General features: G+C 44.5%; 1 protein-coding gene and 2 pseudogenes across 2 annotated transcripts in view; 2 read left to right on the top strand and 1 right to left on the bottom strand.

The window, feature by feature from the left end:
* Positions 1–27,804, bottom strand: part of DPF3 (double PHD fingers 3) — a 255,312-nt gene that overhangs the window by 28,403 nt on the left and 199,105 nt on the right. Inside the window, exons 9-10 of one of the 2 annotated variants that reach the window (XR_012494614.2) lie at positions 26,345–27,769; positions 18,025–18,611 (exon numbers count right to left, since the gene is read on the bottom strand). The exons of the other annotated variant lie outside the window; for it this stretch is intronic. The gene's annotated coding sequence lies outside the window, so the exon portion shown is untranslated. Of the gene's footprint in view, positions 1–18,024; positions 18,612–26,344; positions 27,770–27,804 lie in introns of those variants that run through there. 2 annotated transcript variants of the gene reach the window in all.
* Positions 7,301–8,200, top strand: LOC148758698 (ferritin, heavy subunit-like; annotated as a pseudogene).
* Positions 14,205–26,312, top strand: LOC141570450 (10 kDa heat shock protein, mitochondrial pseudogene; annotated as a pseudogene).

Consider the following 27,804-nt stretch of genomic DNA (forward strand, 5'->3'; position numbering starts at 1 on the left):
GTGTGTTCTAAGCTGCTGAATTTCGAGATATTTTGTTACATAGCAATAGACAGCTAATATAGTGGCAAAGGAGAAACAGTATGGGGTCTAGGGGGAAGGCTCTAGAAAAACCAGACATCTGACAGGACTTCTGCTTAGGCTGAGCCCCAGCGCTGGACTGAACAATGAAGGGTAGAAGTGGAGTTTGGGATTCTATCTCCTTTCCTCTCCTCCACAGAGGGCTGTTACTTTTTTTTAATGAATCTACTTTAGAAGAGCCAATAGTGGAAACTAAGATAATTTAAGCAACAGTGTGGGGATGACTAAAAATAGAAGTGAATAGGTGTGAAACCTCACATTGCAACAACAGTGCATCCACGGCTTCCTGGGCCCAACCTGTTTGCACAGTGTGGGCCAAAGGGGACCTTCTCCACCAAAGAAGCTGCCACCTTTGGCCTCGGGTCTTAACCTCTGTTCCCCCATCTTGCCCTCACCCTGTTCCATCATCCTGAGCCTATCTTCCACCTCCAACAAGATTTCCATTTAGGTTCCCTGGAACAAGGCCCCCATATTAGAACGTCAGGAACTTCCTAGAAGTTCAACAAACTGATATGAGCAGAGCAACAACCCACAGTCAGTATTTTGGCCTGAAGAACGTAGTGCTTGGATATCTTAATGATAATTACTCATAACATTCTCAAATAAGTACCTTTATACTCACTGGTTTCATTTGATTCCCCACAATAATCCTGTCAAGTGGCCTGGACAGATATAAATATTCCTGATTTATAGGTAAGGAAACTGAGGCTGAGAACGGCTCAGACAGTCAGCAAGCAGTGGAGCCGGGGCTTGAATCCATGCCCTCACACTCTAGTCCTTTGGACTCTCTTTACTCCACCCCAGGGTCTGTCACTATATCATGTTCCAAGATGGCCAACCCAAATGTAGTGGCCCAACTTCAGCTCAGCCTAACTTTAAGCTGTTCAATGTAACATTTTCCCTTTTTATTCACAAGAAGTTTGCCAAGGCACGGGAATGTAGGTCAGTGGATTTCTTTGGGCCTCAGTTTCCTCAGCTTGCATCACACAAAGGTGGACTAGCTGTCTGTCCCTGAAGGTCTTCTGGGGCCTCAGCATTCCATGCCTCTAGCAAGAGGCAGGGCATCAAGTCTGCACCATCTGGCAGTGACTAACCCTGGAAAACCCTGGGGAAGAATCACCCAGAAGTGAATCAGTCCAGCCCACACAAAAGGACCCTGGAGGCTGCCAGAAGTAGGTCAGCAGATGAGCTGGCCACAGCTCCTCTACAAGAGGAGTGAAGAGGTGTCATTCCCCTCTCCCCATCTCAGCGTCCCACACAATCTTGCTGGGCCAGTTCTTCCCACATGGAGCTATTGTCCTGGTCAACCCTAGGGCTCGCCTGAACAAACTGCCCATCCCCTGCTCTCCCTGTGGGACCTCTGAGAGGAACATAAAAACACATCTGGCATCCAAAGCCAATTTCCCATGAGCCCCAGACACCTCCATTACACTGTCAGACAAGAAAGGACAGAAGTGTCCCTCACTCACCTTACCTAGGAGAGGAACAAAAGAGAGGACAGAAAGGGCCCCCATTTCTGCAATCACCATACTGCACCTCAGTCAAGATGCCTGCACCCCTACCTCTACCGCCAAGCACTAAAAAGGTTCACCGACTCCTTTTGATTCTTTCCCTCTTCAACCCCCTCCCCCATTCTCCCAAGTCACTAATTCACTTTCCAAATTGCTATGACAGGAAAATGGAAAATGAGGATGGTGATGGTGACAGCCCGCTTACTCTGCAGCCTCTCACCCAGGTTCCTGGAGCTGCGAAGTCCCTGATATCCTTTAGTACCCTCTACAAGAAGCAAACAAACATCATGCTGAACCCACACTGCTTAGAAGAGAAACATCTGTGGGCTCCACGGAAGCATGTCATAACCCAGTACCGTCTAGTCTTGTATTAACGCAGCATTTCCTTCCCACCCCCAACACAGCCACCACCAGCTCTGCACTCGACTTGCATCTTTGGCCACTCAGTCCACCTAATAGAATATTTTCCACTGGCCAAATTCTCCTCTAAGATTAATCTGTTTTTTCCTTATAATCAAACAAATATTTATCCAACAAATTCATGAATGAGAATTGATCTCACTGTTTACTTAGAAAGCTAGAAGGGATGATTTTACATGGGCTTTATTTTTTTCCTCTAGATAAATTAGGGACTTGAGATACTCCAGGAGAAAGCAAATCAATGGCTATTTCCAGTTACCAGCATTTATCTTCAGATTTAATAGAAATGATGCCCTAAGACACGTAGTCTATTCAGTATAAAAACACTCGTCGATATTAAAGTAATGCAGAAGGAGAGCCTTTCCTGATACTTTGTAAATGTAGACAACAGCCTCACAACTGTTTGAAGATTCACAAAGCCCTTCAGGATAAGTGGTGATCAACTTCATTCCATAACCGGGGACATGAATGAAAGCACCTAAGGAATAGGTATGAGAGAATTAGGAATATATCACCAGAAATCTGACCTCCCTGCAGGGATAGCTAAATGTGTGGCATATATGCCACTATTCCAGCCCATACTTAGGGCAGACATCACTAATCGAGTAAACACCTTCTTCCAATCCTTATGGCTGAGACCTTAGGATCCTTCTAGCACTCTGAAGCAGACTTGACTGTTCTGAATCTGCACACAAGAAGAAACCCAGGGGCTACCTCTGAGCTGGAAGCTATTAAGCTTAATAGGTTAAAAGCCTCGGGTGAGAATTAAGGATTCAAACCTTAAGCAGGTCACCAATCAAATACATGTTTAACTCATGGTTATTGTTTTGCTTTTTCCCTTGAGCCGGAGACCTTGTCAAAATAACTAGGACCACAAACCAAATGGTGGCCTTGTTTTGTGGTTGCACTAACAGACAGGATTCCTAGTCAGATACTTCTATTTTTACAGAAAATAATCTGAAAGATCCTTTCTAAATAGGAATTTTTAAAAGTAGTGGTTAATACCTTTCCTATTTCATCAGTTATGAGGTATCAACTCACCTCTCCTTAAGTAATTCCTATTTTTCTCATTGTCCATGGCAGAAAGTACGCTCCTTAGCATTATAAGCCTCACTGCTGTGTGGTTATAATTGCCTTTTTTAGATTCCTCTTCTTTTACAACCAGTGGCCTAACCACGCCCTATGCAAGAGTCACACGGAAAAGGACTTGCCAGGTTCCTTCTCCCCCACCCCACCCCACAAAAACAACTGCTCTTTTTACACATCACACTTTTGCACATAAAGACCTCTCTGTCCTACGTCTCAACTCCCATTCACAGCCAAACCTGCTCGGCCGATTGCCCACACTCTGGCTGCACCGTGTGGTCCACGGACAAGCAGCATGAGCATCATCTGAAAGCCTGTTAGAAACACCCATTCCTGACCCCTGGAACCTAAATCTGCATTTTAACAAGGTCCCCTGGGTGACTCACATGCATAGTGAATTTTGAAATGTGCTGCTCTAATTGTACTCCCTTCCTTTCTGGGATACCTACACAATCTTCCTTCTCTCTAATCTGACTTCCCTCCCCACTTCTCCACTGAAACAACTCCCATCAAATGAGCGAATCCATCAATTCATATACGAATAAAAGAATCAATGAAATACCACTTCCACCCTTTGCCTGCCCTTGGAAATTCTATTCATTTTTCAAGGCCAGCCCCAATGGCCTTACTTCTGGGAAGCCTTTTCTGCTCTCAGACAAGGAAACCAAAATGCGGAGATGCTGGGGACACTGGCTGACCCCCCACCCAATGCACGCTGTCAGCATCTTTAAGTATGACAGTAGGAATCACCAGCCTTCAGAAGGCGCCAGGACCAAGGTCAGGGGCCGAGCTTCATGGCTGGGGTCCGTGAGGCAGGTCTCAAGTTGCTTTGTGGCCGAGGCCCCACATGGGCTGATCTAAATCAGGTTCTTACCACTGATGCCCACTCTACCCAGCCTCTCAATCTCTGAAGACCTTTTCCCACTCTTCTTCCTTCAACACACATGCCAAGCATCCATCGCTTCCACTCTCCTTGCCTCAAAGGGGAATTTTTCCTTTTCCTTCGGAGAACAGGACCTCAAAGAGGAATTATCAGTCCCCCGGCCACAGAAGTGCCATTCTGGTGACCCAGTGACTTTCAAACTTGAGTGCGTAAGAGTCCCCAGGGGAGATGTTTTAAACCTGCAGATCCCCAGGCCCAGAGTGGGAACCTGCCCATTTAGCGAGTGCCCTGAGGTGATCCTGACGCAGGGGTCTCTGGGCCCCACTGGGTGACCTCTGCCTCCTGGACGCTCCTCAAGTCACCTGCATGTGGGACCTCGGGCAAATCCACCAGCCACTCTGACCCTGAGTCCGTCTTGGCCCAATGCGGGCTCCAAAACATTTCCTGCCTGCCCACCTCTTCGTTTTATTATAAGGATCACGGCAATAGGGTACGTGCTACTATTTTGTTAAACTGGAAAACACTTTAAAAAATAAAAGGCAAGACTTTTTACCACTCTTCTGCTTTGTCTTGGCACCAAGAAACAAACCTCTACTTCCATTACCAGAAATTCTGTATTTATCTCAACCTCATAGCCGATTGTCAACATACTCTTAAGTGTTTTAGACAGTCCTGTGATTGTTGGATGCAAAGGACATCAATTCATACTGGCCAGTGTCCAGACAGGAACTGTCTTCCTGATAGCAGTTCTGTTTGCCAGAGACCTGTGGGTCTTGTGCATAAACAGGAGGCCCTTGCTGCTTCTCAGCAGATTAAGACAGGCAACGTACTCGTATGCTCTTTCCCCAAGATAAAGCCATTTCGACAACCAAAACTTAGAATATTTCCTTTGTATCAATAAGAACATACACAAATACCTATCCCAGTATGTGGAACTGAGCCAACGGAGGTAGGAAGGTTTAAGATAGTTTCCACTCAGTGGTCATCATGAACCACTGAATATCTTTGCAACCTAATTAAATTATACTCATTAAATGACGAATGACTTAAACTGTCCCAGAACAAGCATCGCTTTTCGCCGTTTTCTATTTTAGTGTCTATTCAACTACTTTAAGGGGAATATATCTAAGCCCAAACCAAAAGGGGACAGCTAGCAATAGCCAGCTTCTTCTTAACTTCTTAAGGATACCACCAATTCTTTAATCTCGCTGAAGTTCTAACCCACCGACCCCACCACTTCTCACCACATACCACCCTCTGTCATCGCCTCTCGTGCACTCAGATCCAGAGTCCACGTCCATCCCTAATATCACATTCTTGCATACATCTCTTTACTTCTCTCTGTGTCCTACTTACCCCAATTCCAGTTATTCCCAACCCTCCACCTACTCTGTGCCTGTATCCAAGCAGAATACACCACTGATTCAGGAGACACAACCCAAATTCCGGCCAAATTCTTACAAAGATGCAGAAACTCGATTCTCTGAGTCTTCCCTAGAAGGATATCAGTATCATCACTACTAACAGCTACAACTTATCAAGGTGCTTCCTAGGTGCTAGGCCCTTTGAACACACTTCCTCATTTGATTCTTAAAATAACCTGTGACTTGCATATCTCTGTCTCCATTTATTCAGAACAAGGAAGTAACTTGTTCAAGACCATCTAGCAAGGGGGGTGGCAGAGGCAGGATGTAAGCCTACATCTTACCCCAACATCCATGCGGATAACTCCTGAACCACTCGGCCACAGGAAACAGGCAGTAGGAAAGACCCTTCCCCTGACAGACAAAGGCCAAGGGGCCAATCAATGAGCGGCCTGCCAGAGAGCCCTGGGCATGCTGAGTAGCCAGAGGGGGCTGCCCACCTGTGCTGAGGTGGAGCTTTTTTTTCATGACTCACTCACTGTTCCGGTTGCCCTTGAGGGCTCAGCAGGATGGTGTGAGGATTTGGGGGAATTTTCCTCGCAGCCCTGGAAGCTACTCTAGGGTGCCGGATTAAGGCACTGCCTGTTATCCCAGGGCAAAACCAGGTCAAGGTTACCTCCAGTCCCTCCCTGCTCTCACAGAGGTTAAAGGTGAGGAACTAGAAGGGTTAAAACGGCAAAGCAGTTCATTAGCTCCTGGAAACTGAAAGGGAAGACAGAGCTGGAGGAAGAGACCTGGTAGGAAGAGAGCACTCAACTGGGAGTCCAGAGGCTCGGGCCTGCATGGCCCCCAGGGAGCTCTTAGGTCTTGGCAGTGACTCTCCTGTCTCTGTTTCCTCCTCTATGGGATCAGCATTGAGGCCTCTTCTCTGAGCCCAAAGCTTAGGACAGGGTGGCTCCCGGGGCCAATGCAGCTCTATCAGCAACAGGCCCAGCCTCTGGGGCCTGCCCTCTGGAAGCCCAGAGCTGGGAGACACAGATGATTCAGCACAAGTGGGCACCCCGCAGGAGCCCCAAACCCACAGATGATGCCCAGTGTAACCCTAACCTGGCCAGTTCTCCACCTGCCTCTTCAATCAGGGGAAGAGGTGGATGGAGTGGGGGGTCCTCTGAGTCACAGGTGTGGGTGGAGAGTACAGAGGAGGCATCTACCTCCAAGACATGGTTAGTGGTCATGTTGGGTTAGAAGGGGGGATATAAACTGCCATCTCCCCTCCACGACCCCTGTAATAGCGCCTGAAACGTCTACCACTGAATCAACCCCAGGGGCTTAAACACTTGACTTCCAAGAAGCTGCGGTTACAAACGCAAACCACTTTCTCGGACAGGATAGCGTCATGGGTTCCTTACTCGATCCACTCAGGACCTGACTGTCAGCACCACAGTGAACCCTGGATCACCTGGTCTAACCGCTTCTTTAAACTCATGAGAAAACTGAGTCCTCAAAAAGTATGGTGACTTGTCCAGGTCACAGGGCGAGGTGCCGCAGGCCTGGGACTCTAACCCAGGTCTCCTAAAGTCTTTCCACAACATGCACGGGTCCTGGGAGTGTGACAGGTGGGATGGAACTTTGGCATACTGCTCCTGGGCTGCCCCTTCTCCTGTTCGGCCACCAAAGCCAGCAAGAGCTGCTGGGGCCTGGCCAGCTGACGCCTCCCTGACCTTGCCTTCTGGAAGGATGAATGCACATCAAAACCCGGGGGGCCAAAACACTCCTGGGTATTGTCCACTCTGCACCCAGCTCCCTTTTCCACAGCCTCCTTGGAGCGAGAAGTTTCAAGAAGGAACAGCTTGGGGTGGCCAGATGGCTCAGTTTGTTAGAACGCAAGCTCTCAACAAGGTTGCCGGTTCAATTCCCGCATGGGACGGTGGGCTGCGCCCCCTGCAACTAAAGATTGAAAACGGCAGCACTTTTTATGCCTGGTTTTCTCTAAAGCTGAGCTGGCATCCCAGCTCCAGAGCGTCATCTCTGAAGACTTTAAGCTTGCTATTAATCAAGTGTCATCTTTTCAGCTTCACGTCAGTGATGCTTATTTATCTATGGCCTGTTATTACAATGTAGACACGGGCGCACCTCTATTTGCTGCATTGTTCGAAGACGAAGCTGAGGTGAAGAGGAAACATGCAAAGCAGTTCTTAAGATACCTAAGAAGACATGAGGGTAAAATCTGCTTTCCAATCATTCCGAGGCCGGATCTAGATAACTGGGGAACTGGCGTACAAGCTCTAGAGTCTGCTCTGGAGTTGGAGAACAAGTTAACCAAGCTCCTGCAAGACCTGAAGACCTTGGCTTCTGCGAACAGTGAAACTGATCTCTTGCGTTTCATGGGAAAGTACCTAGATAAACAGAAGAGGAACATAGGCTATCTATATCATAGATAGTTTTTATATCATAGGAAATTAGAAAAGCAGGCCCAGGAAGAAGACACATTTACAAAGCCTGCTGAAGTATCAGATAAAGAGACTTAACATCTGAAGGCAACACAGCAAGCCTTCCCATTGTTGTATGTCCCAAAGTCAGTTACTTAAGAATTTGAGCTTCTCCATTTGACAGAAGACTGCTTTGCTTCGTATCTAGTATCCTAATCCTCATTGTTCATACAAATAAATCTTTGTTTGCATTATAAAAAAAGAAAAAGAAAAGAAAATACAGCGACTGGACTTGGAGCTGAGCTGCGCCCTCCACAACTAGATCGAAAGACAACAACTAGGAGCTGATGGGCCCTGGAGACACACACTGTTCCCCAATATTCCCCAATACAATTAAAAAAAAAAAAAAGTATCAGCTCTAAAGGGGATCTCTGTAAGAAGCATTCCCCTGTTGAGACAATAAGGGTAAGACACAAAGAGAGGGAGCTGGAAAAAAAGTCTTTTTTTTTTTTTAATTTACATTCTCACCAAAATGGCACCCTGGAATTTTCAAGATTATCAGACACATACCAGGTTGGGTTCATCAATATAGTGTCTCCCCAAAAGTAAGACCTAGCTGGACCATCAGCTCTAATGCGTCTTTTGGAGCAAAAATTAATATAAGACCCGGTCTTATTTTATTATAACATAAGATCTGGTCTTATATAAGACCAGGTCTTATATTAATTTTTGCTCCAAAAGATGCATTAGAGCTGATGGTCCAGCTAGGACTTATTTTTGGGAAAATACAGTATTTACAAAGATGGAGACCAAATTTCTTTTGAAGCAGGTTGATCAAATGATGCCTGGGGCCTTAAAATGAGGTCACGAAAGGCAAGGAAGTCCCAGGAAAGGAAAAGCACCCAGTTGGGAAGCGAGCAGAAGCACTGCTCCCTTCCTGACAGCCACCTACAATGGCCCTGAGAGCAGCCTGGCAACTAGGGAGCCTGGCCAGGGCAGCAGACTCTTTACAACTGTCCCGTTTGTCCTTGCTGGGAAACCTGGATTTATTAGCATAGTGGCTTAATGACCCACAATGCTGACCAGCCAGTGGGTTCTCCCAGGAGCCAGCAGGAGTCTTGTTACTACAGGAAAAGGAAGGCTCCTGGAGGAGGTGGGAGGGCAGGCTGGAGAACCCCAGAGCCTTTGGTTTAAGGGACGAGGAGGAGGATGCAGGAGGGTCCCCATCCTGGACAAAATGGTTAAAAAGGAAAGCACAACCTTTGAAGTCAAATAGACATGTGCATTTGCCTGGTTTCTGGCAAGTCACTACTACCTCAGACCCCTGCAGCTGCAAAGTGGGCCCAACGCCACAGGGTCCTGGTTAGAGAACCGATGGAGACCCCACTCCCCTTCACTCCTTCAGCATACCAAGCCAGCCCCACCTGGTCCAGAGGGAAACTTTCCCAGCGAGCACAGGAATGAGGCATGGGGCCTTCCGAGGAAGGGGGATGGCAGCCCCCGTGGGGATGGGCTGAATCATTTGGCCGAGACAGTCCTTAATTTCCCTGTTCACATTTTGGGAACCCTGACGTCTCTTCCCCCAAGTAAGGCAAGCAACAGAATGAGCTGTGATGAGCACAGCAGAGAGACCAGAGGGGGTGGGGCAGGGGAGCGGCTGCAGTTTCCCAGAATTAATGGAGAGGGAGCAGTGAGGGCGAGTTGTCCTCTCAAAGATCTCTCTCCCTGTGCCAATCACCAGGAAGGGACTTCTTTTAAAGCCAACCTTCTCAACTTCTATAAGCCAAAATCAACCAGAAGGACTGGCTGGCAGACCTAATGCGCCACTGGAAGTAAGCCTGGGGTGTTTTCAGTGGGGCACACAGTGAAATTGCAAGCCCATCTATAGGTGATACAGGTGGGTGCATAAAATAGTCACAGAACATTGCACTGAAAGCACAGTTGACACTTGGGCCTGGAATGTTGGCTGTACCAGATCTAAATTAGTGCTACCGTGTGAAGGCAGATGAAGGAAAGGAATCCGAAAGGGTTTGGCAAGACAACACTGTACAAGTCCCGGGTACATAAATGTTGGGGGGGACGGAGTGGAGCAAGGGCTGGCACCCAGTGGTTTTTCCTTTCCTCGGTGGGAAGGTGGCTGTTATTCTATTGTGGGTTTCAATTCTATTGTGTCAGATAAACTTTTTAGTCCAGGGCTCTGCCACTTTTAGCCATGCCTCAGCCAACACAATTGTCATTGAACATTATAGGCAAATAACAAGCATTGGCAAATATACTAGCTTAAATATCAGGAAGAAGATCTGGAGGTCAGCCTGGGCCCCACCATATCTGTGTAGCTTTGGCCAAATCACTTAACCCTTCTGAGCACTGGTCTACTCATCTGCTAGGCGGGCCAGTCACCCAACAAGGCTACTACTGGGAAGGTTACCTTGAGAGCACGGTGGCTACTATTTAGCATGTCAGGGAGCACCACAGTTCTTGGCCATCGTGAAAAAGATGGACTCATAGTCCATATTCCTTACACGTGGCCACACCTCTTCCAGCCTTAGGGCCAGTGAGGAGTCCATAGATAAGACGAAGTGGGGACAGAAGAGCATCAGAGAGAGAGATGGGAGGGAGGACTCGGGGAGCAGAATCTCAGGAATGCTTGAACCCTCCAACGCGTGTCCGCTAAGTGTATCCAGACAATTACACCAAAAGGAGCTTTTACACACAAACAAGGCCAGTGGCCAGAATCTGAGCCTGGTTTCCTCGCATTTCCTCCACCACATTCAGTGACCGATCAGTCTAAAGGGTACTTTTTCAAATAAACCCTTCTCCACTTGACTAGAAGGAGGGCATTCGCAGATTTTGATCCCAAATTTCAATTGGCCTCTCAGGTACAAAGCTCTCTGGGGCCAACCAACCTCTCAGGATATTCCACTTTCCTCCCCAAATGCAAACCAGCAGGCAGTATAATAGCCATTTCTCTGGGTTCAGAATATTACTTGGGGGAAAATGCCCACAGCATCAATAGCCGGGTTTGAGACTAAGCAAGACGACCGACCGCGACAGGGTGAGAGGCAGCCCCGTGGGGAAGACTATACGAACCCAAACTTCCAGACATGTACCGTTTGGCTGTCCTCACATAAACATGTTAGTCCTGCTCAAGAGCTCATGACGCCCCTCACCTCTCACTGTCCTGTTTCTTCTGCTATGGAGCAGGCTCCTCAATGTGGGTGCTACTTACATTCCTATGACTTCTCCCCACCGACCAGGATCCCCACAACTCCCCTCCATGGAGGCTCATCTCTGCTCTGGCTCCAGACCTACCTCTGAGCGTCTGCATAGAAACTTCCCACTGTGGCTTTCAGTGGCCTGCCTTCTCTTTGCCCTCCCAATTCTATTCATTTTCCCATGACATCTCCCCACTACCTGCACTCGGAACTTCCCTTGCTGAGCCCTCTGGCACTCGCATTTTGCACCAACTTGGCACTTAATTACAAATGATCTTGTCTTGAATAATATGCTAAACCCTCTCCTCTTCAAGAACAACAACAACAAAAAAAAAAGTAGAGACAGTTTTATAACTAGAAAACCCTCAACTGGAAAAATCAGACTTTATCAGCTTTTGTCAACTCAATCTCTCTGAGCCTTAATTCCTATTTCTGTGAAATAGGAATAATATTATTTCTACTGAAAGGGCTGGTATGAGGTGTGATCAAAACATATGGTGAATGTTTAAATTAAAAAAAAATTATTACAGTAAAAGATGCATTGCCATTAATCCCCCTCAAAATACTCCCTCTGCTTTGAACACACTTAACCCCTCGTTCTTGCCACTTTCTGAAGCAGTTCTGGAAGTCCTCCTTTGCCAGTGTCTTTAGTTGCACTGTCGTGGCTACCTGGATATCCTGAATCATTTTGACTTTGGGGAAGAGCCAGAAGTCACATGGTGCCAGATCTGGTGAATAAGGTGGATGAGGACACACTGTAATGTTTTTATTTGACAGACATTGCCATACCAGAAGCGATGTGTGACACTGAGCATTGTCATGATGGAGGGTGATTTATGGCACACTTTAAAAAACACCCCTTCTCTCAACCAAAGCTCACACCCAAATGACTGCACTGAACAAGCTGACACTTGTCACACACTGTTACTAAGGTTCGATGTGCCGCTTCCCAGCCTTTCCATTGGATGGCACTCAGCAGCAGCATCCACCGTATTTTTTTATGACACCTCGTATATGGCCTTAACTAGTTAGCATCTATAAGCCTATTGGTGAATGGTACATATAAAGTTATCTCCAAAAATTGTTTCAATTCCCCTTTGCTTCTCTTTTATGTCCTGCAAAACTAGCACAGTACTGAAACACAGAAGACATTCAATAAATGTTTGATTAATTGATCAGTAGCATAAAGCAAACCAATAATTAGAGGGTCATTATACTAAATAACCGTATGTGGTCAAAACCTATGAACCTATGTTGCAATTATGGATGAAAGGTTGATGTGTATGGAGGAAAAGCAATCTATTTCAACTAAAGAAGTTTTCAGGGTTACAAACTGCCAGTCTCTCTGAACCCATAGCTCAGCCAAGTAGAAGCCTCAGCAGAAGTGTGCAAGCTAGCAATTGTAACATGCCTCCACCTCTTCTTACACAATTATCTCCATTCCCAACCTCTTATATTTCTGGTTCACAGAAAGTGGACTTCACACACGAAATATAGTACGAGCCTTGCTAGTTCTTTAACTCAAACAGAGCAGAATTATTCTATCAGAATTCTTTTCTAAGTTATTTAGAGGAAATTCTGATCACTGCTTTTTCCAGGCAGAATTTTTGTCATATATGTATGACAAAAAATATATATATATATGAAATATATATATTTTAACTTTGTCTTCTAATAAGGCCTTTCTTCCCCTATTAAGCTGACAACCACACACACACAAAAAAAATGCTGAAAAGAGCAGACAACCACAAATATTAGTGAGGTCATTCAACCTCAATCAAGCTGAGAATAATATCCAGGTCCTATGAGAAAGAACAAAATCCGTGCACCAAAGATGAGTTGGACATGGGATGAGAATCCAATGAGATAAGAATTGAAGTGCAACCCAGGTGGAGTTTTCAGCAGCAGCATTTTCACCTTGTGGCCTTCTGGTCTTCCTGTCCTTTTCAGTTGCATCTCCCTGTCACCTACCCCTTAACCCCTCACTACTTGGTGTTTCTTAGGGAAAATGTCTCTTGCCACTGCATTCACTTTCCAGCTGCTGTCCCACATGTCCAAAACAGTGAAAGTCCCCATACAGGTTTGGGACACTGCTTCAGTACAAACAGAAACAAGCCTAGAGATGTAATTTTCGTTAATGGTCATAATGCACACACATGAGGCTAATTATCCCAGTGCTTCCCAACTCCCTGATGGTGAGTTAGGCACGAACTCTCAGGTGAGTAGCTGCAATTCAAAGCATTGCAGAGCTAGGCAGGACCCTAAGAAGTCATCTCGCTCACGCCCCTATCTCGGTGGAGGAAACATGCTTGGCTATTAGTGAGTTCCACATCAGCCTCAATAGTGAAAACTTCTTGATATCAAAAGAACCATTTGTCAGTTTGTTCTAAGCCCCATGGTGCTTCTCCTGTTCTCTCTAGAGACCAAAAGCAACTCATCAGTGTCTTTTTCTCAATAATACACATAATGACAGTTATTAAGTGACCCCTAATTCTCTTCCCTCAGTTAAACAACCTCAAAGCCTTTCTCCTTTTTTTAAAGGGCTTATGGTTCCTCCTTTAAACATGTTGGTAATAATCTTTTCTGTACTTTGTTTTTTCCAGTTATTTTCAGCTAATTCAAACACGGTGGTATCAAATACTAGGTAGAGGTACAGAAGTACTTCCCAGCCCTTGTACATTATTCCTAATATAACACAGCCTGGTGTCATGCTTAGATAAAAATATACAACACAATACTCCTTCAGCTAGTGTTCCACTAGGACCTCCAGGTCCATCTCAGCTATGATTATGCTTTGCCAGGTAGTCACTAACAACACAGTCAACATAATTATATCTATCAGGTCAGTGCTAAACCATTGACAACCACTGTTATCACCTCCCAACAAAGTAGTTCCTATTCAGGTGTAAAGAAAGGCTGGGTAACCAAGGGATTGCGCTGCTCACACCAGGTTTATGTAAAATAGAAAATGGGATTTTCTAATTTTTGGTCTAAAGGATCTTTCTCCTTCTAATCTATGCCTAAAAACTGACATCTGGGCAACTCAGATATGATCATAGGGGGAGCGTGGAACAAATGGAGCAGTCATACAGCACCCTGATCCCAACTCCTACCCCTTTTAAGGAAACTCAGGGAACTTAGCAACAAGCTCCTCTAAAAGGTATCCTGAGATCTGAAAAGTTACTAAACCTCTCCAAAGACATGAGCATCCTCTAGCAATGGCTAACGAGGACGTCTTTCATAAACTTGGTAAGGCCGCTGCCACCTGGCATGACTAGCTGAGAGGCCACCCTTCAGGATCTTCCCATATTCAATTTGTAAGGTTTCAATTCAGTAGGATGCCTGGTATCAGGAATCCTCTCCACCATCCATTGAGGAAAATTACTTCTTAGCAGTTCTTGGGGATATGAGGTAAGGAGTTAGGGGGAAGTCCTGATTCTGAATATGCTCACCAGCATCCGAGTTCTTAGAAAGAAATGCATCTCAGCAACATCGTCAACACCCCATAATGAACAATTTCAGGGAGCCACAGCCATTGTAGAATCAGCAGTCACCAGAAAGAGCCCATTTCTTTAACTGTAACAAGTCTACACCTCCCAAGTTGGGTTCCACTAAACGTCCTTTACCGTTTACATGATACAGATAAAATTTTATTGTCTATGTTACTTAGCCCATAGGAATCATTTACATGAACCTGACTATTTTGAAGTTGGCCTTGTTTCATATGTAAGCTGCTACAGATGAACGCTATCAGCCACCATGTCCTCAGAGCGGTACTATTATGTATGGCTGGCACACAGACTGGCGGGATTATTTCTAGATTCTTTTGGTAAGCATGGTACTATTGTAGTTTGCACTCAGCATCCAAACTAGAAAATCTAATAGACAGCTTTCTAAAATTTGAAAGGAATTTTTGGGATCTGAAATGTTTTTGCGTATAGGCTTCAATACAACTTACATTACTGATCATGAAATGTACCTCTAGCCCTTCACCTGATGATGGGAAATTCTTTCCTTACTCCGGAGACTTAGAAAGTGCCTTAAATATTATTACTACCACACTCAATTTAACAGTATAATACTCTACTTCTAAATCAGGGATTAGCAAACTATGGCCCCTGGGCCAAATCGGGCCAACTGCCTATTTTATAAATAAAGTTTTATTGAAACACAGTCATGCCTCTTCATTTATATACTGTTTATGGCTGCTTCCATGCTACAACCCCAGAGCTGAGGAGTTGCAACAGACGTCTGGCCTGCAAAGCCTGAAGTTATTCACCATTTGGGCCTCTAGAGGAAAACTTTGCAGACCCCCTTGTAAATAAATCATAAAGAAAATAAATTGCTTATTCAGAATAACCTCTTCCCTATTTCAACAAAAGAAAATAACCCTGACCCAAGTGAGTAGTCTTTGCATAAAATCTGGTCTGACTCTCTTAAAAAGTGTCCTCTGAAATAAGATGCATATAACACATAAAATACCTAAAAGATAAATTTAACAAAAACTCTGGAGGAATAGGTACAGAGTTTCAATTGGAGATGAAAAAGTTCTGGAGATGGATGTTGGTAATGGTTGTGCAACAATGTGAATATACCTAGTGCCACTGAACTGCACATTTAAAAATGGTTAAAATGATAAATTCTATGTAATGTGTATTTTACCACAGTAAAAAAGAAAAACGACCTAAGGAAGGTATTGTGAAGAAAAAAGTCCTTTTTACTGCTAGGGAAACTTACAAAGTCCATAATGAATGTCACAAAAGAAGATCGAGCGTAACAGCAGCAGCATCACAAGAACACACTCCATCTGCACCTGGACCACGCATGGGCTGGCAATGCTCAGAAAGCATGACCTGGAGGCAGCCGGATGGCTCAGATGGTTAGAGCGCGACCTCTGAACCACAGGGTTGCCGGTTCAATTCCCGCACGGGCCAGTGAGCTGCGCGCCTCCCCCCCAACTAGACTGAAGACAATGAGCTGTCACTGAGCTGCTAGAGGGCGGCCAGATAGCTCAGTTGGTTAGAGTGGAAGCTCTTAACAACAAGGTTGCCAGTTCAATTCCCACGTGGGATGGTGGGCTGCGTCCCCTGCAGCTAAAGACTGAAACTGGCGACTGGACTTGGAGCTGAGCTGCGCCCTCCACAACTAGATTGAAGGACAATGACTTGGAGGTGATGGTTCCTGAAGAATGACACTGTTCCCCAATATTCCCCAATAAAAAAAAATTAAAAAAAAACAGGCAAGACCTGACCTGACCTGACCTGACCTGACCTAGAGGACCCATCAAAGAAGAGCGCACACCTCCGCACACAAAGCGAAGCCTACCATTGGGGGGCTGGCTTACAGTTGTACCAACTGCAGCTTAGCGTGGGCTGCATTAGCTTGGGGAGGCTACACCAAGAGAACCCTTCAGGCAATGGAAATATTAATCCCCCAGCATTTTCCAAGCACACATTAAATCTTGCATTCTTGTGCAGAACTATTCTTGGCACTGGTATGACAGCAACATTGGACAGGTATATGATGTCGGTATATCAATCTATTTTGGCCATGGAGAGGGTTATGATGGCCCTGGTGACGGGGGGTGGGGGGGATGACAGCATCTCTGGACTCAGAGAGCAGATGCTGGCACCATCCTGGGTATTGTCCATTTTCCATGCCACCACCTGTCAGCCAAGCCAGTGCCAACCACTGTTCAACTGTGCTTCTAAATTAAACAATAGGGTTCAATAAACCCCAGGCAAGCTAGTGGGCAGAACCCTTTCAGGAGTCCCTTCTATAGGACAGTATGAAAGTCATACTCATGGAGGATGAGGGTGGTAAAGCAAAATTTGCAGAGATGCTTTAGGAGCATTGGAAACAGACTTTTATTTAACAAAAACTTAACACAAACTTGAAACAAACCCTATATTATGCAAAGCTTTATCACAATTCTACACATGTTATAACTTGTGGGAGTTGGTTGGAGAGCGGATTATTATAATTATTAGCATTTTGAAAAGGGACATTTTCTACCAGAAAACGTCACACTGAAGGGCTACAAAATGATACAAAGACATTCTAAGTGATCTCCCCTGGGACTGGCCTTGAATGAGAAACCTGAAAGGGCTGGCAGGACGTTGGTGCCCATCCAATCTCCCCTTTCGAAGGCAAAAGAGAGATTCTCAGGCTCAGAACCATTTCAGTAATACTGTCACTCAAGGACTTTTGCTGACAAGAATATCCAGCATGAGATTGTACATTTATTAATATGACTCTCAAGTGAAGGAAACTCAAGAGTATGGATGGGGGAAAGACCTGCAGTAAAACCAAGCGCTCCAGCCAGTCCACCCAGCTCCTTAATTAGGCTGCAGCCACAATGCTGAAATACATTTCAGAGGCTATAACATTCACTTCCACTAACATGGCCATAAAAGGACATGTTAGAACACTCGCCTTGCTCCTTTACCCCCACCAGCAACTAAATTTCAGGTTCCCATCACTCAGGTTGGCCTTCCTTGCCCTTGCGGACCCCACTCAGAATCTCAGGCCCTGAGGCGGGCTCAGCAGAAGGCTCCCTTTGCAAGTCTCCTCTAGAAGTCGTTAGGTGACCGAACTAGGATCGTCTCAGCTGATGCTTTTTGTTGTCTTTTTTTTCTCTCTTTCCTTCACTGCGTGATTTTAAACAAAGCTGTCTGTGTTCGAATCTGTTGAACTCACAGAGATATATTTAATCACAAGATAGAATTCCTTTCAGAACTAGGCCCTGTCAGACATGATAACCAGGAGGCAGGCAGCTTCTTGACATTCAGATAAATAGGGGTGAGGGGAGGGGTTTTTGTTTGGGTGGGGTGGGGAGGGGTGGGCTTAGAGAGACTGCCGATGGCCTTTGTGGCTACTTTATTTCAGTCAAGTCTTAACACAATCCTGGAACATCCCAACACTTTCAATAGACTTTTGAAGAAGGAAAAACAAAACTGATCACTCCTCACTTACCACAGCCAACTCGCAGAAATAAAAATACCTAAAGCACATACATGAATGGCTTTTTAAAAAGCCTTTGAGAGAGCAGAGTTGATCTTTATTTTCTTATTAAAAAGGTGGGGTATTTTTCCTTAGTTAATATGCAGTCTTTATTTTACATTAAGTACTCTTTTGACTTCGTGTCTTCACAAAATTGCTTTTAACTTTTGAAGTAGAAGGTACTTTAAACAAAAATACTGTGCCACATCAGCACTTTTTTCTTTTAAATATTGAAATAAATAAAACAGTTAACTTTTTTTTTCTCGTCAGTTTGTTTTCAGTTATTTCTATCGTAGAGCAATTCCAGTCTGACCTGGGCACTTTTCTCACAGACATTTAAAGAAAATGAAGAATTTAAAAATTAAAAAAAAAAAAATCTTCTTATTGCACAAACTTAGGCCATTCCCAAGACTTCTCTGAGTTGAGCTGAGTTGCGCTGGAGGCTTTTCCACAATCCAGGCTCCTGTGTTGGCGGAAACACACGCGCAGGAAGGGGCCGGGCAAGGGAAGAGGAAGAGGAGAAGGTGGAGGAGGAGGAGGAGGTGCAAATCATCGCTGCTTCTTGTCACCTTCTTCGGAAATGGCTTGCTTGAAGGATGCTGGAGTCCCCAGGTCATAGTTGACTGCAGAGGGAAAGGCAACGAAAGATAAAACAAAAAACAACAGCACAGGACAACTACCTAAAAAGGAAAGATTAAAATTAAGGGGGTGGTGGAAATGAAATGAATTAAAAAGAAAACGAAAGAAAGAAAACCACCAACTAACGGCCACGCTGAGGCGGCCATGGCTATGTGCAATGAGAACCAGCCTCGTGTCTCGTGCCTCAAACATCGCAGCACGAAATCAGCCAGGAATTAGGGCAGGTCAGTTGCTCCTGGGCAACTGAATGACACAAGAAACAGAGAAGACACAGCTGGATTTTCAATGCCTAGGTGGCATAGTAGGCAAAACTGGGTGCTAGCAAAATCTTTTTTAGGAAACCAAACAAACTGAATCTTTTCACTGTTAAAATATCCCAGAAGGCCCATTATGATGCAATCTATCTTCCTGTCACCTAAGTGGAACTGAGTAGTTCTACGGTATAGGACCAGTTTCAGTCACAGAAAATCCCAACCAATGTCCCACGTAACCTAAGCCAAAAGGACACTGCTTCATGCATACACCATCACCCTAACACTGCCCCACATTGAGCCCAGGGTGTTGGAATTACTCGGACAGAGAACCAAGCCAAGAAATCCATTCCAGTCCTCAACCAGCCCAGCCTCAGCCTCTCAGTGTCAGCCTTGCAACCTGGGGGTTCCATAGTCTGCATGGGTACCAACCAGGCATGGATTTTGCTTCTAGCTGAAATGAAATCTGCTAAGTTATTTTAGTCTTTGGAATGGAGTAGTTGGCACAAAGGAGTAAGCAGTAAACCCCAGTGCTATCACATTTCACCCCAGAAGCATTTCCTGAGGGCAGAGATGGGTACCCCTAACAGTGGCCAGCTTACACTGAGCTAAATGGCAAGGGAAAGCGGAAAGGAGGGGCTTAACTGGAAAAGAGCCAAGCCAAAAGGGAACACAGTTCAAAATCAAATGAGTCGCTTCCAAGCTGAAACTCCCTTCCCCACCCCCATCTCTCCTTCTAGTACCCAAGGCATTGCTCACTGCTCAGGTGTACAAGACTGTATCAGATAGACTTCCGAAGCTGAGACTCTGTCTACTTATGTTTTCAAATGGAGGGTAAGAAGGCCCTGGTTTCCACCCACCACCAAACCCTTCCATAACCCCTGTCTATGTTTCTTCCCATCTCATCCCATCCCACCCATCGCCCCTCTCAGGTCTGTTTTTTTGGTCTCCTTTCCAGATTCCCCTCTTCTTCCTCAGTGTTCATCTTTTCACTGTTCCACCTGCTTTCAGCCCCCTCACTCCAGTGATGAAACCAGTTGGCCTTTCCCCAGACCTTCCATAGAGTGCCTGTGAGGGTTTTCTTGGTTGGGCATCCAGTCAGATTTTCATCCCCTGCCAGGATCTTTCTGTCCCTCTCCCAATGCCCCTCACCTCTCTGGTTAGATGTCATGTGCCACTCTTTTTGTGAGTCTGTCTAATAACCATACCCCATACCCTTTCGATTTCCTCCATTAACCACCACCCCCCCAACTCTCTCTCTCTCACTTTTCTTCTTTTGCCCATTTAAGCCACCAATAAAATAGCTGGTTGGTTCCCAGCTTTGTGTTCCTAACATTCATTTCCTCTTTCATTTCCTCTGGCGGGGCCAACGCAGGCCACTGGAAATGTCCTGCTATGTTTTTGGTCTGCTGCTCTCAGTCCCCTTCGAGGAGGCTGACTTTCCATCTCTCCACACATCTTCCACTTTCCCCTCACCCTGTCCTCACATCCTCATTCTCCCCCCGTGACCCCTCCCCACCACTTCCCTGCCTCCTAGATCTCATCTACCCCCTCGATTTGACCAATGGATGCTGTGTCTAGATATGACTTCTACAACCTTTCTGTCAACAATTATTTATTGAGCATCCACCATATATGGAATGAGACACTAAATCCTCCACCAATTAGCTCAGAAACATTGCTCACTTCTCAGTGTATTTCAACAAATAATGATGGCACATTGTTGTCCAGCACCGACCGAGGCACATGAAGGCCATCATCTTTGCACTCCAGGGACACACCAGCTGTTTAATGCGAAAGACTACAATCATAGCGTGTTGTAATAAGCACTAGACTAGTGGCATGAACAAAATGCCACAGAACAATACTTAAGCATGTTTTCACATTGTGATTTTTGCCATTTTACAGGATTCAGGGTGTGATTCCCAACTTTGCCTTTTGTTCAGCTCTGTCTCCGTTCTCTCTGAAAATACACATTCTTGTTTACAGATTAAATAGCAAGAGTCAATCTAGAACTCTGTGTTGATCTGGATAGCTTCCTCTAAGAAAATCTCCCCGACTACTGTGATCCACAGCAAAAATAATCCCATATCACCCCATGAGACTCTTATATGTTTTCAACTACTGTGAATATCTAGTCTGCCCAACAAGATTGCAAAAAAAAAATCACTGGACAACAAATCCAGTGATTTGGCCCATGTTTAATTTCATCCCACCCTTCCTCCACAAGGCTGAGCAGTCATATGCATACTGTTATCCAGTCCCTGGTTGCCAAATAAACAAAGGTATTAGGCTGGTGCAAAAGTAATTGCAGTCTTTGAAATTATTTTTAACATGTGAAACCACAATTACTTTTGCACCCACCTAATATATATGAATGAAAGTATTATCATCCAAGGTCTATAAACATACCAGCCTGAACCTAAGCTGAAAGGCCAAAGTCTGAGTCACCATTAATGGGATAAATCAATCATGTACCCCCTGACATGAGGCACTGAGAAGGATGCAACATCATTTCTTAGTATTCTTACCAAAAAAATGTATAACCTAATTTTAATCAATAGGAAATAGCACACAAACCTAAAGTGAAAGACTTTCTACAAAACCACTAGCCAGTGCTCTTCAAAAGTATCAAGGTTGTACAAAGAAAGACTGTGGAACTAACTACTCCAGATTAAAAAGACTTTCAGAGGACATGACAACTAAATACAAGAAGTGATCTTGGGTTGGGTCCTGGACCAGAACAAGGATATTAGTGAGACAAGTGGCAAAATGTGAATAAGGTCTGTAGGTTGTAATATTGCATCAGTGTCAATTTCCTGGTTGTGACCATTGTAGTGCGCTTATTTGAAGGATCTAGGTGAAGGGTCTACGGGAACTCTTTTTACTACATGTGTGTAAGATTTTTAAATCTGAAATTGTTCCAAAATTAAAAATCTTTTTAAAGTCTTAGTCATTGGTTGAAGGCCAGTATTGAGATACTTTGAAAACCTACTTGCCAATGCTTCTTAGCTATTAATTCTGTTCTGACAGGGATCTTCCATCATTCTCAGCTATTTTGTAAATCAATCAAGCAGAATGGTTTTTCGTATACTGTTATTTTGAGTAAATGGTCAGAAATCACTTTTATTAAGCACAGCAGTATCATATAATTCAGTGTTTTAGAGTTAGAAGCACTTGGGCATGTGACCAAAAAGGGCCTTAAGTGTCTACTCCCTGCCACCTCACCACTTCCACCATCACCCCCACCCCAATGTCACCATCAAAACACTGCCCAACCTTAGTTCTTTGGGAAAGTTCCTGAAGACTTAGCTATTGCTACTCCTCAGCAGGATTCTAACTTGATCATAGGTTGGGTTTGGATTTGCTTTGTGTTTACAGCATCAGATACCTCCTCTCAATCCAATGAGGTCTTGAATGAAAGCTCTCAAAGTCCGTTACTGATTTTACTCAAGGAATCTTCAAAATGTGATCTATGGAGAAGTCAGTACAGACTGAGGAGAGTATCAGAAGACCCAGACACTACTTACTGACCCTGGAACTTCAGGCCGTCATCTAAGCTGAGAAAATCTCAGTTTCTTCATCAACAAAATGGGAACAAATAACATCTATCCTACCTCAGGGGGTTGTTTTAAGAATCATCATGAGAGAATGTTGGTTATATATTACGATAGGGTAAGAAATGTCCATATCCTAGGGCTAGAGAAACTGAGGCAGATATTCCTGGCAACAAACTCACACAGAGGTTGAGTCCAGAACCCACAACTTTTAATGTCTACTCTAGATTTCTACTCACTAGATCAAAAATGCCTCACTCAGAAAATACACAAGTAACTTCACTTCTAAAAACTAAACAAAATCCCCTGCAGAAAAATCTCTCATACATAAGCCTGCTCACACTTGAAGTACAAGTTCAAGATCATATTCATCAGATGTAACAGGAGGCATATTGGGATAATATTAATTAATTTTATTCCACCGTGAAGTGAGAACCTCCAAACAGTCTTTAGTTCTCTCCCCGAGTAATGATCTTGTGTTCCCTCAAGTGCCATATAAAGGCAATATCAGGCTGCAGCCCATTAGGTGCATAGAGAGATGCAAAGTAAGCAGGAAGACTTAAAGGGATACTATTGATGTGAACATCCTATTTTTATTAAACCCTGTTCTCTAAAATACCAGTACCAAATTGCGCTCCTGACTTTAAAGTACCTTTAAAAAATGAAATGCTTATTTCTCACTCCCAGTGTTATAGTGATTAGAGGGTCTGATCTCCACATGGTCTCAGTAACAGAAATAAAGGATTAGATTGTTCTAGGGAGCAGAAAAACATCAGATAGGTAACGGACAGTAATCACCTGTTCATCAACAGTCCCCTCCAGGGGATGTGAATGTTGTAACAAATTTAGAAAGTTCTGTATCTTTGAATCTCCTATCTTTGGGCTAGGACTTAGAAAATTAGGTGACATTTCTGAAGCATTTGGTGTGGGTGCTTTACTGAGCTGAGAACAAAGAATACTAGCCAGATCACTTTCATCTTAATGATTCTAATTTATTTTATATTAAATTTTGAGTAGTGATACTTATTTAACAAAAGTAACAACAAAATGATAGATGTGTTGACTGCTCACACAGCTCTTGCCACTCCAGAGGTCCCAGAAAAAGAAGACCTTTTTTCCTAATAGGCATCAGGAGGGGATGTTTAGAAATGATGATTTAGAAGTCGAGCTCTCTATAATACTCTGTACAGAATTTTAATTGGAATTCTCTTTTGGGGGATCTAATTGCTTACTTATTCTTCTAATCTTTTGATAAGGTTACCATGTAAAGCTATATTCATTGCAAACACCTGTTTCGTCAACTGGATCTGAGAAAAATCAAGGGAGATATATACATATATATCTTCCCCTCTTTGACCAAGTATTAGTTGAAAAGTGCAGCCGTAACTGTAGCCAAGGGAGGCATAATGCTTCCAGTACTTTCTCAAGGGAAAGTACTGCAATCAACAGTACCTGTTGGATAGGGGGATTCAACCAATTAACATGCAAGTTGGAGACAAACCTCTCCTCCCAGAATATGGAAGCACCAAAGTGGTTCTAGACAAGGATTACTTCTTACGCAGAGAAGGTGACATTCTTGTAAAGCATGTAGACTAAAACAAATCACTACTGAAATGGCATCTACTGAAGTTCTGAAATCTTTCATCATGTAAACAATTTCCATGTCTCTCTTTTATAATACACTAATGATACCCAAACTATAAATAATTTTTAAAATATATATACATTACACTATGTGTTTTTTTAATTACATACCATGTTATATTCCTACATCCCTATGTGGGGAGATGTCAAGGGACATATTGGCATATTGGTCAAGGGGCACAGAACAATGGTAAAAGTAAAGGGTACAGGAGGTGCTGGAGTCAGGTTGCCAGGGATCAAAACCTGGCTCCTTAGTAGCTGTGAGGCCTTAGGTACATTTCTTAATCTTATTACCAAGCCTCAGTTTCCTCATCTGTAAACTGGGGATAATACAAACACCTACCTCATGAGGTAGTCATGAGGATTAAATAACCTATTCCAGGGAAGCACTCAGAACAATGTCTGGCACATAAATGTTGGCCATTGTTATGAGAGAAAGGCGGATAAAGATATAACATCAAGGCGTTTGGAAACCCTGGACAGCCAGCCTCTTCCTCCTACGCCTCCTCTTAGTTTCCTTCTTTCACCACATAACATTCGCCTCCACAGCAACGTCCATGCCTCTCTCTCAAACTTCACTCACTTAACCTCTATGGGTTGATCTTTCTCAACTGAAACGTGAAAGACCTGAACTTGATCATCTCTAAATTCCCTTCCAGTTCTTTTTTGTTTTTGTAAAGGATGTAAATTCTGAACCTGTTGAAAGATACTATAAGCAAGGTGAGACAAGGTGCTCAGGCAATGCTAAGATACACTGCCCTGCTCACAGTGGCTATACCAACTGAGAAAGATGAGAGCATCTACTACCCCCAACAGGAGAAAAAGAAGATCAAGGTATGCTAGGAAAAATAAGATCAATAAACACTAGCCACTCTCAGATAAATCTTCCCATGGAGTTTGCCTTGTTTAGATAATTCTTCATTCTTGGTTCCCCTTCAGAACCTTAAGCTGGACTTGGAAATTAGGTGGGCTTTCATAATTTAATTACAGTGACTTAAAAACGTTTTCAAGTTCAAAGGTAAGTTGTCATTGAGAGTTTCAGGACTACAAACAACTACACAGATTTCAAATGATAGTATAGATTGGTCAGACATGTTTTATTAACATGGAAGCTCACATTTCATCAGTGAGAGGAACTCATAACGCCATGAATCCAGTATCTGAGTCAAAGTAATAGAACAGATGAAGAAAAGAGGTAGAGAATGACAGCAAGAAGTTGCATCCCCTTAGCAGAATCCAACTAGAACCAACTATATTGGCTTTTTCACACGTGAGCGTGCAGAAATATTAAATGTTGGAGGTTTATGCCATATGTCCTGGGAACAGTCCACATACAGATTATGCAAAACATCCCAAAAGTGGGTTAGGCTGTTACTTTCATCCTCTCACAACTGAGAACTAATGCCTAGGCGAGCACTGAAATACCTGAAGCAGGAGAGAAGTAGAAGCCCTTTCTGTCACAGGTTACCAGAGAGCACAAAGGACCCATTTGTGGGTTTCTTTGCTTGGTCCTTGCTTTTGTTTGGTTGGTTTGTTATTTTAACGAGAGGTCTAATTCATGAGGTTCTGCAAAGGCTAGATTGTCAAAGCAAATATTCCCAGACACTTAAAAAACAGCCTGTTGCCTCAGCGGCCTCTCGGATCTAACCCAAGCCAAACAGCAGTGCCGTCTCTGGACCTGTGCTCTCATGGAGGCCACAGACCCTGACCACTCTTAGTGGGAGTTCAGAATCTTCACGGCAGCTCAGTTGAGTGTTGTGCCTAATAAATCTGCTTTAATTTGGACATACCCCATTGGCTGTTAAATTGGTACCTGGAGCAAGAAATATCAGCCTAAACATGCAGTCCCCCTATGGCCGCACCCCCTCATTCTTACTCAAGTACAGCAGCCAACTCCAAAGGCAGTTCCCTGGACGCCACCCCTTCCAGGTGTAGCCAGGGGAGCAAATTAGCCAAGCACTTCCCCAGCCATTTTCTCTTACAGTTGAGCCAGAAGCCAGAAGCCCCCCATTCTCCACACAGAGCCCCTCCCATAGTCCAAGCAAGCTTCAGTCCCCACATTGGGCCCAGGCCCACATGGAGATACATGCACACAGACAGCAGAGGGCTGCAGGGGAGACCCTCCAGCAGTTACTCCCCCACTAAGAAGAGGGTCTGAACCCAGAAAAACAAAAGACAAGCTGGGGAAAAAGGAAAGAAAGAAAAGAGGGGAGTAAAACTGTGATGGTTTTGCCCTCATGGTAAGACAGGTCAGCCAGGACATACCTTTTCACTAGGACCGCACAGCTGTCTGTTCTCGGGACTGCCAACAAGGTGGACGGTCTTCTCCATCGCCCAGGGGCCTTGAGCAAGTGTTGCTTTGGTTTATTTCAGGAGATGCTATTGGAAACATAAAACAAAGTGCCTGGAGGGCACTATAAAAAAATAGAAGAAGAAATACAGGAGACTTGATCATCCAACAGGAATTTATATGTTTGTAAACAGGGGCGAGGGGGCAGGGAAATATACTGTGAGGTATCCTTCTTTCTTCCATGAGCGCGGCCTCAGGTGGTTCTGTCACTGCTGAGTCCATGACTTTTCTGCTTATATTCCATTCGTGCGTTTGGAAATTGTTCTTCACCAGGAGGAAAGTGAGGAAAACACCAAAACCCACAAAAACAGCAGCTATGCTGACGGAGAGAAGGAGCTCGGGCAGTGCTGCTGGTCAGGGCCCGGGTGCTGGAGGGAGGCCACAGCAGCCCCAGACCTGTCAGGAACTGCTGACATGTTCACGCAAGCAGGGAGGAAGATGGAAAGGTCAGGGAGGAGAACTGGGGAAGGGGTCTGCCATGGGGAGCCCCAAACTCAGTGGAGTACAGAAAGTGCAATCATTGCCCATCGAGAAAATCCTCCTGACTATGTCTCCTCGAATCAATTCTCCCCCCAGTGGCTTTCTTCTAAACAGGATATTACTTCAGTTTCTTTGATTTCCTTTCATTCTCCTCTCTCTCTCACTCTCTCTCTCTCTCTCAAAAAAAAAAAAAAAAAAAAGTTTCTAATAATAGTTAGAATATATAAATAATAATTTATTTAATGTTATTGGTTCTGTTTCCAAACCCAATATTCCTCCTCTCTTCATTTTGCCAATAAATAGGAAAACCGAGGAAATCAATTCTACTCATGTCAAAAAGATCCCAAGCCCCCCAAAAAGAGATAATTCACCTAACTTCCCATTTCTATGGAAAATAAATAGTACATCATGATGCCATCTCTCTGAAGGACTGTTATTCTGCTCTTTTGTTCTGTTTTGTTTCAGTAGTTTGTGCTTCTGCTGTACATATGCAAAATAGAGGGAAAGGGGGAAGGGATGCGTGGAAGGTAAGAGGAAAAAGCAAGGATGAAGGGAACACCTAAAGTTGTCTTTCATTAAAAAAAAATATATCAGAACCAGAACAATGACCAAAGTCAGAGGGTGATGGCTAATTGCCCAGAGAGTCTGTTCGTGTGTTTAGCAACTGCCCTTTTTATCTGCTGTGGGCGAACCCCGGCCACTGCGGCGTCCTCGGCAGGAGCGAGGCTCTTCCAAATCGTCCTCGTCAAAGCCGTGGAAAGTTGAGGTGTCACTTTCTGACGTGGAACCGAATAAGTCCTCCGTGGTGCGTGCTGCGGCCGCTGCCTCCTTCTCCTTCCTGCCTTCTCCTCCCAAATGAGCTGACATGTATGATGAATATATCAGCACATGGGTT

This window comes from Rhinolophus sinicus, chromosome 3 (assembly GCF_057876585.1).
Source record: "Rhinolophus sinicus isolate RSI-liver-muscle chromosome 3, RSI-T2T, whole genome shotgun sequence".
Taxonomy (NCBI): domain Eukaryota; kingdom Metazoa; phylum Chordata; class Mammalia; order Chiroptera; family Rhinolophidae; genus Rhinolophus; species Rhinolophus sinicus.